This window comes from Odocoileus virginianus, chromosome 4 (assembly GCF_023699985.2).
Source record: "Odocoileus virginianus isolate 20LAN1187 ecotype Illinois chromosome 4, Ovbor_1.2, whole genome shotgun sequence".
NCBI classification, from domain to species: domain Eukaryota; kingdom Metazoa; phylum Chordata; class Mammalia; order Artiodactyla; family Cervidae; genus Odocoileus; species Odocoileus virginianus.
Window position 1 is genome coordinate 36,574,379 of NC_069677.1, and position 9,364 is coordinate 36,583,742.

A 9,364-nucleotide genomic window follows, 5' to 3' on the forward strand; every position below is an offset into this window, starting at 1 on the left:
AGGAACTTTTAAAATCAGCTCTTAGGTCTTACTTCTTGGGTACTTGGATGTCACCCTCAAAAGACACTGAATCAGCCAGCTGTGTGGACAACTGTGCAGTTCTGGAAAAGAAAGAGAGAGAGAGAGAGATCTGAATATACCCTCAGCTCTCTACAGCAATTCTCTACTACACTGTTTCAACGACACAGTTTGAGGTATGCCTCAAATGGTTGTTATTAATAAGAGCTATTATATATTAAACTTCGTAAATGATTTGCTTTTTTATTTTAGAAAGTACTAGATTTTATCCAAGTTTATCCCCACCACCATCACTAGTTTCTATCTCCTTGTGCTTTTTTGAATGAGAAAAAGAGATGAAGCTATAGACAGCTCTCAAGGAATCTCCTCTAATCAAGGCCTTATCTTATCTCTGCCACAGCCCTGAAATCTAGGTATGGTCAAGGAGTTGTATGGTTTAGATATATGTGAGTGTCATTTTTATCTTGTGTCCTAGGGATAAAAGTGTTGAGATATGCTGCATTTGGGGATGTTGACATCATAGTTTTGCAGGCAGAGTTCCTTTGTGAGATTTTCATGGCCTGTTGAAGAAAGCAATGTATTGGGAAGACAATCCAAGGCTGAACAAAGGGGATGGTTGTTATACATTTAAAATGCTTTCTTTCCATTAATAAGAGAAGATTTAATGGCTCTGGTTTCCCCAACTGCCATTAGAGCCATAACTTTTTAATTATTTTGACTATAACATACAGTAAGAAATACATTGTCCAAAGTAACTATGGTGTGTGAGTATATACATACATAATGGTTTATATATGATGATAAATATATGGGCTTACCAGGTGGTGATAGTGGTAGAGAACCTGCCTGCCAATGCAGGAGATATAAGAGAAGCTGGTTTGATCCCTGAGTTGGGAAGATTCCCTGGAGGAGGACATAGCAATCCACTCTAGCATTCTTGCCTGGAGAATCTCATGGACAGAGGAGTCTGATGGGCTACAGTCCATGCGGTCACAAAGAATCAGCCATGACTGAAGTGACTTAGCATGCAATAGTTTATATATGATTGGGAAAATATACAAATAAAACTTTAAAATATCACAAAACCACACTTACTTTTACTATGTTTATAGTTGTTTATGGTATTTTTTGGCTTCCCAGGTAGCTCAGTGGTAAAGAATTCATTTGCTAAACAGGAGACACAGGTTCAATCCCTGGCTCAGGAAGATCCCTTAGAGAAGGAAATGGCAACCCACACCAATATTCTTCCTGGGAAAAACCCATGGACAGAGGAGTCTGGTGGGCTACAGTCCATGGGTTTGCAGAGTCAGACATGACTTAGTGACTAATCAACAACAACACAGTATTTTCTATTCTAATGCACTTTTTAAAAAATGTCAGATGCAATCCACTAAATTGATTTCATGACCATTAGTGGATTGCAACTTAGAATTTAAAGATATTGCTTCGTAAGCATCTACACTTTCCAGCCTTGACCAGTTGCTTACTGCCAATTAGCTGAAAATGACTGAGCTAGTGTCCTCTTTCACAGATAAAGGCTGGAGTTCTGGCCAACAGATGATGACAGCTGTCTTAGAAACACTAGATGACTGGTTTGGCCATGATAAACAAAATAAAAACACTTCTTTCCATTTAGTGGAACTCAATGAACTCTAAAAACATTCAGCCAAGCAGCTGTTGTTAAGCCATTCATAAATAAATTGTCCTACTTTATCACAAATTTATAAACCACCACACCATTGTGTTGATCAAGTCAGCTGAAAAGAAAGCATCATCAAGGTGGAATTACACCATTATCTTCACATAAATTTTTATTAATAAGAAAGTAGCTGGAATTTTAGTGTTGTTTTCTTCTAGAAATATGCAAAAATCCAATATAAAAGGATCTGATCCTCTTCAAAGTTTGTCTATTTTTGCCTCAATGGGATTCCAAATTGTAAGCTAAAAGTTTCAGTTTTCATGTTTTAGAAGTTTCAAACTCTATATCATCAGAACAGTTTTTTATGTGTGAAATATTTTTAATTCTATTCTTAAAATGTTTCTATGTTAAAGAAACTGTCTGAGATTTTTGTCATTGCTGTTAATTAACTATTTGGCCTCTTTGTGATTTTTTTAAAACAAAAACAAACAGCATTTTACTCAAAATGTGTTTGTAAATATTTTCTCCCATTCTGAGGGTTGTCTTTTTGTCTTGTTTATGGCTTTATTTGCTATGCAAAAGCTCTTAAATTTAATTAGGTCCCATTTGTTTACTTTTGTTTTTATTTTCGTTACTTTAGGAGGTGGGTCAAAAAGGATCTTGCTGCGATTTATGTCAAAGAGTGTTCTGCTTATGTTTTCCTCTAAGAGTTTTAATGTGCCCAGCCTTACGTTTAGGTCTTTAATCCATTTTGAGTAAAATATATGTGGAATTTAGAAAAATGGTACAGACGAACCTCTTTGCAAAGCAGTAGTAGGGACATAGACGTAGAGGACAATCGTATAGACACAGGGGGCAGGATGGGGGGTGGGATGAATTGGGAGATTGGGATGGACATAAACACATTACTGTGTATAAAATAGATAACTAGTGAGAACTTCGGGGTGGGGCGGCAAAAAAGAAAGGTACAACCTGTTCATAGGACGTAAGTTAACCTTAAAAATGCATTCCAATATATATTGTAATACTGTTTCATTACACTTATATGAAGTACCTAGAATAGTCAAAATCATAGAGTCAGAAAGTATACTGGTAGATGCCAGGGGCAGAGGGGTGAGGGGGAGTGCAGAGGGGGAACGAGGACTTAAAGTTTGATGGGGAATAAGTTTCAATTTAGGAAGACGGAAAATTCAAGAGATGGATGATGGTAAAAGCTGGACAACAGTGTGAATGTACTTAGTGCTACTGAACTGTACAGTAAAATATGGTTAAAATAGTATGGTTTATACCATGTGAATTTTACCACAATTAAAAAAATTTTTTAAATGTGTTTCTTTCCTGAAAGTACCTTTAAAATCCATTCTGAGATACAGAATCTATGGCCATATACCAGTTCTGACGAGTGAAATTTAAGAAGCAACCACTATAGAATGTTACAGAGAACTGGAGTGACTTCATGTAAGGGCAACAAGGAGCTCAGAGAGAACAGGGGAGTAACTAAGCTGCTGCTCTGGAGGTGGCATGTGGTTTCTGCATTATTGGGTGGAAACTAGATATTGTGATTGTTTTTACTCAAGCAATTTTTGCCCTTGTGGGAGAACTGAATGCAGGAGATAACCCCTACACAGTGCTTGAGCCTGTATGTGTACTAAGTTGCTTCAGTAGTGTCTGACTCTTTGTAATGCTGCGGACTGCAGCATACCAGTCTCCTCTGTCCATGGGCTTCTCTAGGCAAGAATAGTGGAGTGGGTTGCCATTTCCTCCTCCAGGGGATCTTCCCAACCCAGGGATCTAACCTGCATCTCTGGCATCTTCTGCATTGGCAGGCGGGTTCTTTACCCTTGGGAAGCCCCAAGCACTTGAGCAGGGGTAATTAAATATTCTGCTATGGAGTGTAAATTGGATAAAGCTCTACTCTGCGTATTTGAGATTTTTTAAAAAAACCAATAGCTGAATGTGGACTCTTTTGTGTCTGAAAAATAAATGTTTATTCATAAATTATTATTTTCTTATTTGGCAATGGCTAGAGATATGGAAGCAAGATTGGACCATGCCAGGAAGGCTAAGCAGACTTAATCTCATGCTGGAGAAAACAAAAACATGAAAAAGATTTAATATGGACTTGGAGAAATATCCTGGTAACTCTTTTTTTTTTTTTTTTCCCAGAGTTCCAATAGTACTTTATTTATTTTTTTTTTCCATTTATTTTTATTAGTTGGAGGCTAATTACTTTACATCATTACAGTAGTTTTTGTTATACATTGAAATGAATTAGCCATGGATTTACATGTATTCTCCATCTCAGTCCCCCCTCCCACCTCCCTCTCCACCCGATCCCTCTGGGTCTTCCCATGCACCAGGCCCTAGCACTTGTCTCATGTGCCCAACCTGGGCTGGTTATCTGTTTCACCCTAGATAATATACATGTTTCAATGCTGTTCTCTTGAAACATCCTACCCTCGCCTTCTCCCAGAGTCCACAAGTCTGTTCTATACATCTGAGTCTCTTTTTCTGTTTTGCATATAGGGTTATCGTTACCATATTTCTAAAGTCCATATATATGTGTTAGTATACTGTAATGGTCTTTATCTTTCTGGTTTACTTCGCTCTGTATAATGGGCTCCAGTTTCATCCATCTCGTTAGAACTGATTCAAATGAACTGTTTTTAATGGCTGAGTAATATTCCATGGTGTATATGTACCACAGCTTCCTCATCCATTCGTCTGCTGATGGGCATCTGGGTTGCTTCCATGTCCTGGCTATTATAAACAGTGCTGCGTTGAACATCGGGGTGCACGTGTCTCTTTCAGATCTGGTTTCCTTGGTGTGTATGCCCAGAAGTGGGATTGCTGGGTCATATGGCAGTTCTATTTCCAGCTTTTTAAGAAATCTCCACACTGTTTTCCATAGTGGCTGTACTAATTTGCATTCCCACCAACAGTGTAAGAGGGTTCCCTTTTCTCCACACCCTCTCCAGCATTTATTGCTTGTAGACTTTTGGATAGCAGCCATCCTGACTGGTGTATAATGGTACCTCATTGTGGTTTTGATTTGCATTTCTCTGATAATGAGTGATGTTGAGCATCTTTTCATGTGTTTGTTAGCCATCTGTATGTCTTCCTTGGAGAAATGTCTGTTGAGTTCTTTGGCCCATTTTTGGATTGGGTCATTTATTTTTCTGGAGTTGAGCTGGAGGAGTTGCTTGTATATTTTTGAGATTAATCCTTTGTCTGTTGCTTCATTTGCTATTATTTTCTCCCAATCTGAGGGCTGTCTTTTCACCTTGCTTATAGTTTCCTTGGTTGTGCAAAAGCTTTTAAGTTTCATTAGGTCCCATTTGTTTATTTTTGCTTTTGGTAACTCTTGTCATTGAGTTACTGGGTCAAGGAGCCAGTCCACACCCAAGAATAGGATGCTATTATTCTGAGGAGAGTTATCCAACCCACTGCAACACATCCTGGAGTGAGATCAGTCCTGAGACAGGATGACAGGCAAGACTTGCAGGGAAGCACCCTCCTCTCGTGGGACTGAAGGGCAACTGACCTTGGATTTCCCCTGGTGGGGGTTTAGTTGTTCCAAACCATATGGGAATCTCTGGGAGCTGCAGACGCTAAGGTAGGATATATGGGTCCCTGAGTTTGAACACTAGCAGAGCTAGTAGTTGTTGTCCAAAATGTACTTATTATTTGTGTTGCATTCCTATGAGCCCCAAACCTTTCCTAGCTTCTCTGTGAGACCCACAACTAGTCTCATTTGTGCTGCCGGACACTGAAGAGCCAGGATGAGAGCACCTCAGAAATACAAGAGAGAGATACCAGGAAACAGAGAGAGAGTGCACTTGTGCTGTGCATGATACTGAGCAAGGGTTGGTGGTAAGAGTATCACTGTGTGGGGGGGTTTCATCCTCAGGTTGTTAGCCACAGAGGCAGCGGTGTGATGGCAAGATGGGGAGCCTAGACCGGAAGTACCAGTTAGACTTGGTCAGGAAAATACATGGGGTAGTTCTCTGGGAAACCCTTAGAAATAATGTAGAGACCTTCTCAGAAGGGCTAATTTCTGGCTATTTTGAAATAAAAAGATGAAGGTACATAAAGATGAAACAAGCATGAATAAATCCGTTTTATAATATTGCAAAAATATTTGCAGAATCTATTAATCACATTGGAGTAAGACTGATTCTCTGTCTTTCCTAGCAATAGATGAAAAAATTCATTAGTGAAACGTGAACTCACAGAGAAAGTGAGTTTGGTTTAGCAAAATTAGTTATTCTCTGCTTCCATGTTAGAGTGCTTATTTCTGGCAGTCTTCAGCACAATTATTCTATATCTTCTTAAAGATGGTGGAGAGTGGGATAAATAGACAGAATTTAACGATGACCTGCTGAAGATTTTTTTAAGGTGAAACAAAGGTTTCTACTGTCTGCTTCCTCCTCTGTAAACCTGACCCTAGGAAGTCTGGGAAACTCCACGCCATTTTCGCTTCTTGCACACACTGAGCTCCAGTCTAACATCATCTTGTAGCTGGGCCAGTCTTGGAGACAAACAATAGCAACACGAAAAAGAGCAACTGAGATCTGCAACTTATTGTCAGTTTGACCACAAACATTCAAATAAGCTCAGTGTATATTTAATTGTATATAGATGTGTGTGCACAGACAGAAAGAGAGTATAGAAGCATGTTAAAGATTGGTAAATCTAGGTTTAAATTTGTTAGTTATTTTACACTTTCAGTGTTTCTATAGATTTGAAAACTTTCAAAATAAAAAGTGCTGAAAGGGTGGGAAGTAGTAACAGAGAATTCTTTAGCCTTGAAAGAGGTGATAATCAGAGTACAGATGTCAAATTTAATAAGGTCATTATATTTTATATTATGCAGTATTGTGCAATATTATGTTAGACAGTGACTAGCCTAGGGCTTAAGTTTTAGAAGGGATTCACTTATTTTTTTAATAGCATAGATTAAACTACTTTTCACTCCACTGTAAGAACATACCAAGGGGACCTCTGGAGGGAGCAGTCCATTCCCCAGTATTCCTGAGGCTGTATGATACCTGTGTCCACATATGTATTTCACCCTTGAATGGCAACTTAGGGATAGGAAGATGTACTGTACTCTACATCCTCTCAGCTCCACGGGCCTGCAGCATCTGCATCTCCTGAGAATTTATTAGAGATGTGGACTATTTCTCTAGCCCCAGACCTCCCGAAGCAGAATCTGATTCCTAGGCACTTTAATTTCATTCCTGTCAGAATAAAAACTGGCTAACGCCATTTGTTGTGGTGGTTCAGTTGCTAAACCATGTCTGACTCTTTGTGACCCCATGGACTGCAGCATGACAGGCTTCCATGTCCTTCACCATCTCCTGGAGTTTGCTCTAACTCATGTCCATTGAGTCAGTGATGCCATCCACGCATTTTGTCCAATATCATCTCCTTCTTTTGCTGCCCTCAATCTTTCCCAGCATCAGGGTCTTTTCCAAAGAGTTAGCTCTTCACATCAGATGGCCAAAGTATTGGAGCTTCAGCTTCAGCATTTGTCCTTCTAATGAATACTCAGGGTTGATTTCCTTTAGGATTGACTGGTTTGATCTCCTTGCAGTCCAAGGGACTCTCAAGCGTCTTCTCCAGCACCACAGTTTGAAAGCATCAATTTTTTGGTGCTCAGTCTTCTTTAAAGCCATTTAGCTGAATTAAATGTCTCCATGATCGCTTATAAGTAAATGTAAGACATATAACCAAAATGATTTCTTAGGACTTAGTGCATTCTTTGCCAACACTTAAAAAGAGAGCTGTTTTTCTAATCAAATATAAGTACCTTATTTCTTCAAAAACCTTTTAAAAAACTTGTGGGTGATAATGATTTTCCACATGTGAGTTAAGTATCTCCCACAATTATTCTGATCATGGTAAGAGAAAAATTTTAGATTATAAACTAAAAATAGAAAATGATACCAATTAGAATGCTTTAATTAGTTTAGAAAATATAGAAATATGCTACAGATTGTAAAAGTTTGCTGAAAGGTCTTCTTGACATTTATAATTTTCTTTTCAGTAACCCTCTAAGTGGAGATAATTTAAAAGTAGTTTACTGATGGTTCACGAGTTTAGAAGTATCCCTCCCACCTTGATTATTCTGTGTCACCAGAGCTCAGGAGAATAAGAGGAAAAAGGGGTCTTCTCCTATCTTCTTCAGTTTCTAGACAGGGTTGAAACTCAAGAAATCTGTGGTGACTGCCTTAAGAAAGAGATCAATGGCCTGGGGCCCAAGCAAGGGAGAGGTGGATGTATTTGTAACTTGGAAATTTCAGTGAAGTTGGGAAGAAACCTGTGGGCCTTCTTCTGGATAAAAATGTCCAGTGTAATTATTAAGCTTTAAAAATGCCAAAGGAAAAAGTGGGGGGGAAACCCTCACATTTATTTGGAGTCCTGCATCTGGAAGCTTTTTTCTCCCCTTAGGAAATATTTGTGGCTCTTTGTTCCTGTCAAGGAGGAAAATGTGCTTGTAAATTTCACCCAAGAGAAAGCATATCTTTGCATCCACTGCACCAAGAAGGAATAGACCCAACCCCACAAACATAGGCCAAAATTCCAGAAATTTGACCAAAGGCAACTAGGGGGATGGGGTGAGAGTAAGGGGTGGACTTATGCAAGAAAAGCAACCCAACCTGGCAGAATATTTCAGTGAGGAAGTTCTCTGGGCCAAACTTGGCCTCAAAGAAAAATACTCCACCCTCTTAAAGCTGCTAAGATGGCAAGGGAGGCAGTGGCTTCATTGGCCATGCAAACTCCCTAGACAAATGGATCCCTCTGAGACCAGCCAAAGCAAACTTCCTGTTACACACTAGACATACATCTATATGCACAGAGGTCAGTCTTGAGTGTCAGGGAGCTGCTTGTGGTGTGACAGGAGCCAGGGAATTCATCCCTAAGTTTCTCAGACTGCCCGTCTGAGTGCCTAAGATTAAACCACTGTTGGTTATTTCCTTTTGTCAGAATTGTAGCTCAGATGGTAAAGAATCTGTCTGCAACACAGGAGACCTGGGTTCTATCCCTGGGTCAGGGGAAGATCCTCTGGAGAAGGAAATTGCAACCCACTCCAGTATTCTTGCCTGGAGAATCCCGTGGATAGAGGACTTTGGCAGGCTACAGTCTGTGGGGTCCCAAAGAGTTGGACATGACTGAGCGACTAATATCACTACTACTATACTCACCCTGACGTTTCCTTAAAATGTAAACTAACCTGGGAGCAGGGGTGGGGAAGTTAGATATTTTAGGGTTTCATTCAAGACTTTTTTTTTTAATATTAAAACCTGAGGTTTTGCTCCACACATAGGGACCAAATGACAAAGGGTGAGAAGCAGGAGCACTCTTTATTGTCGCTAACCACTCTTCCTTATTCCCACTTCTAAGGCGGATGTGAAATGTTTTTCCACAAAAGAAAGTAAATTGTCCTCCAGGTGAGGCAGGAAAGGAAGGATGGAGATTATACTGTTCTTTCTCTGCCTTGTCTGTTTTCCGACTGTGAGAAAAAGTTCACCTGGAATTCCTTAGTTACACCACCAACAAAGGAATTCAAGACTGTCAAGATGGTGTCCCTCATTTGGGGGCAAAACCAATTCTCATATGGGGGTTTCCAGATGACAACTGTTGCCTTGCCAGTCAGATGTACCTGGAGTCTGAGTGTGGGGCAATCCCTCTGCCCTCTTT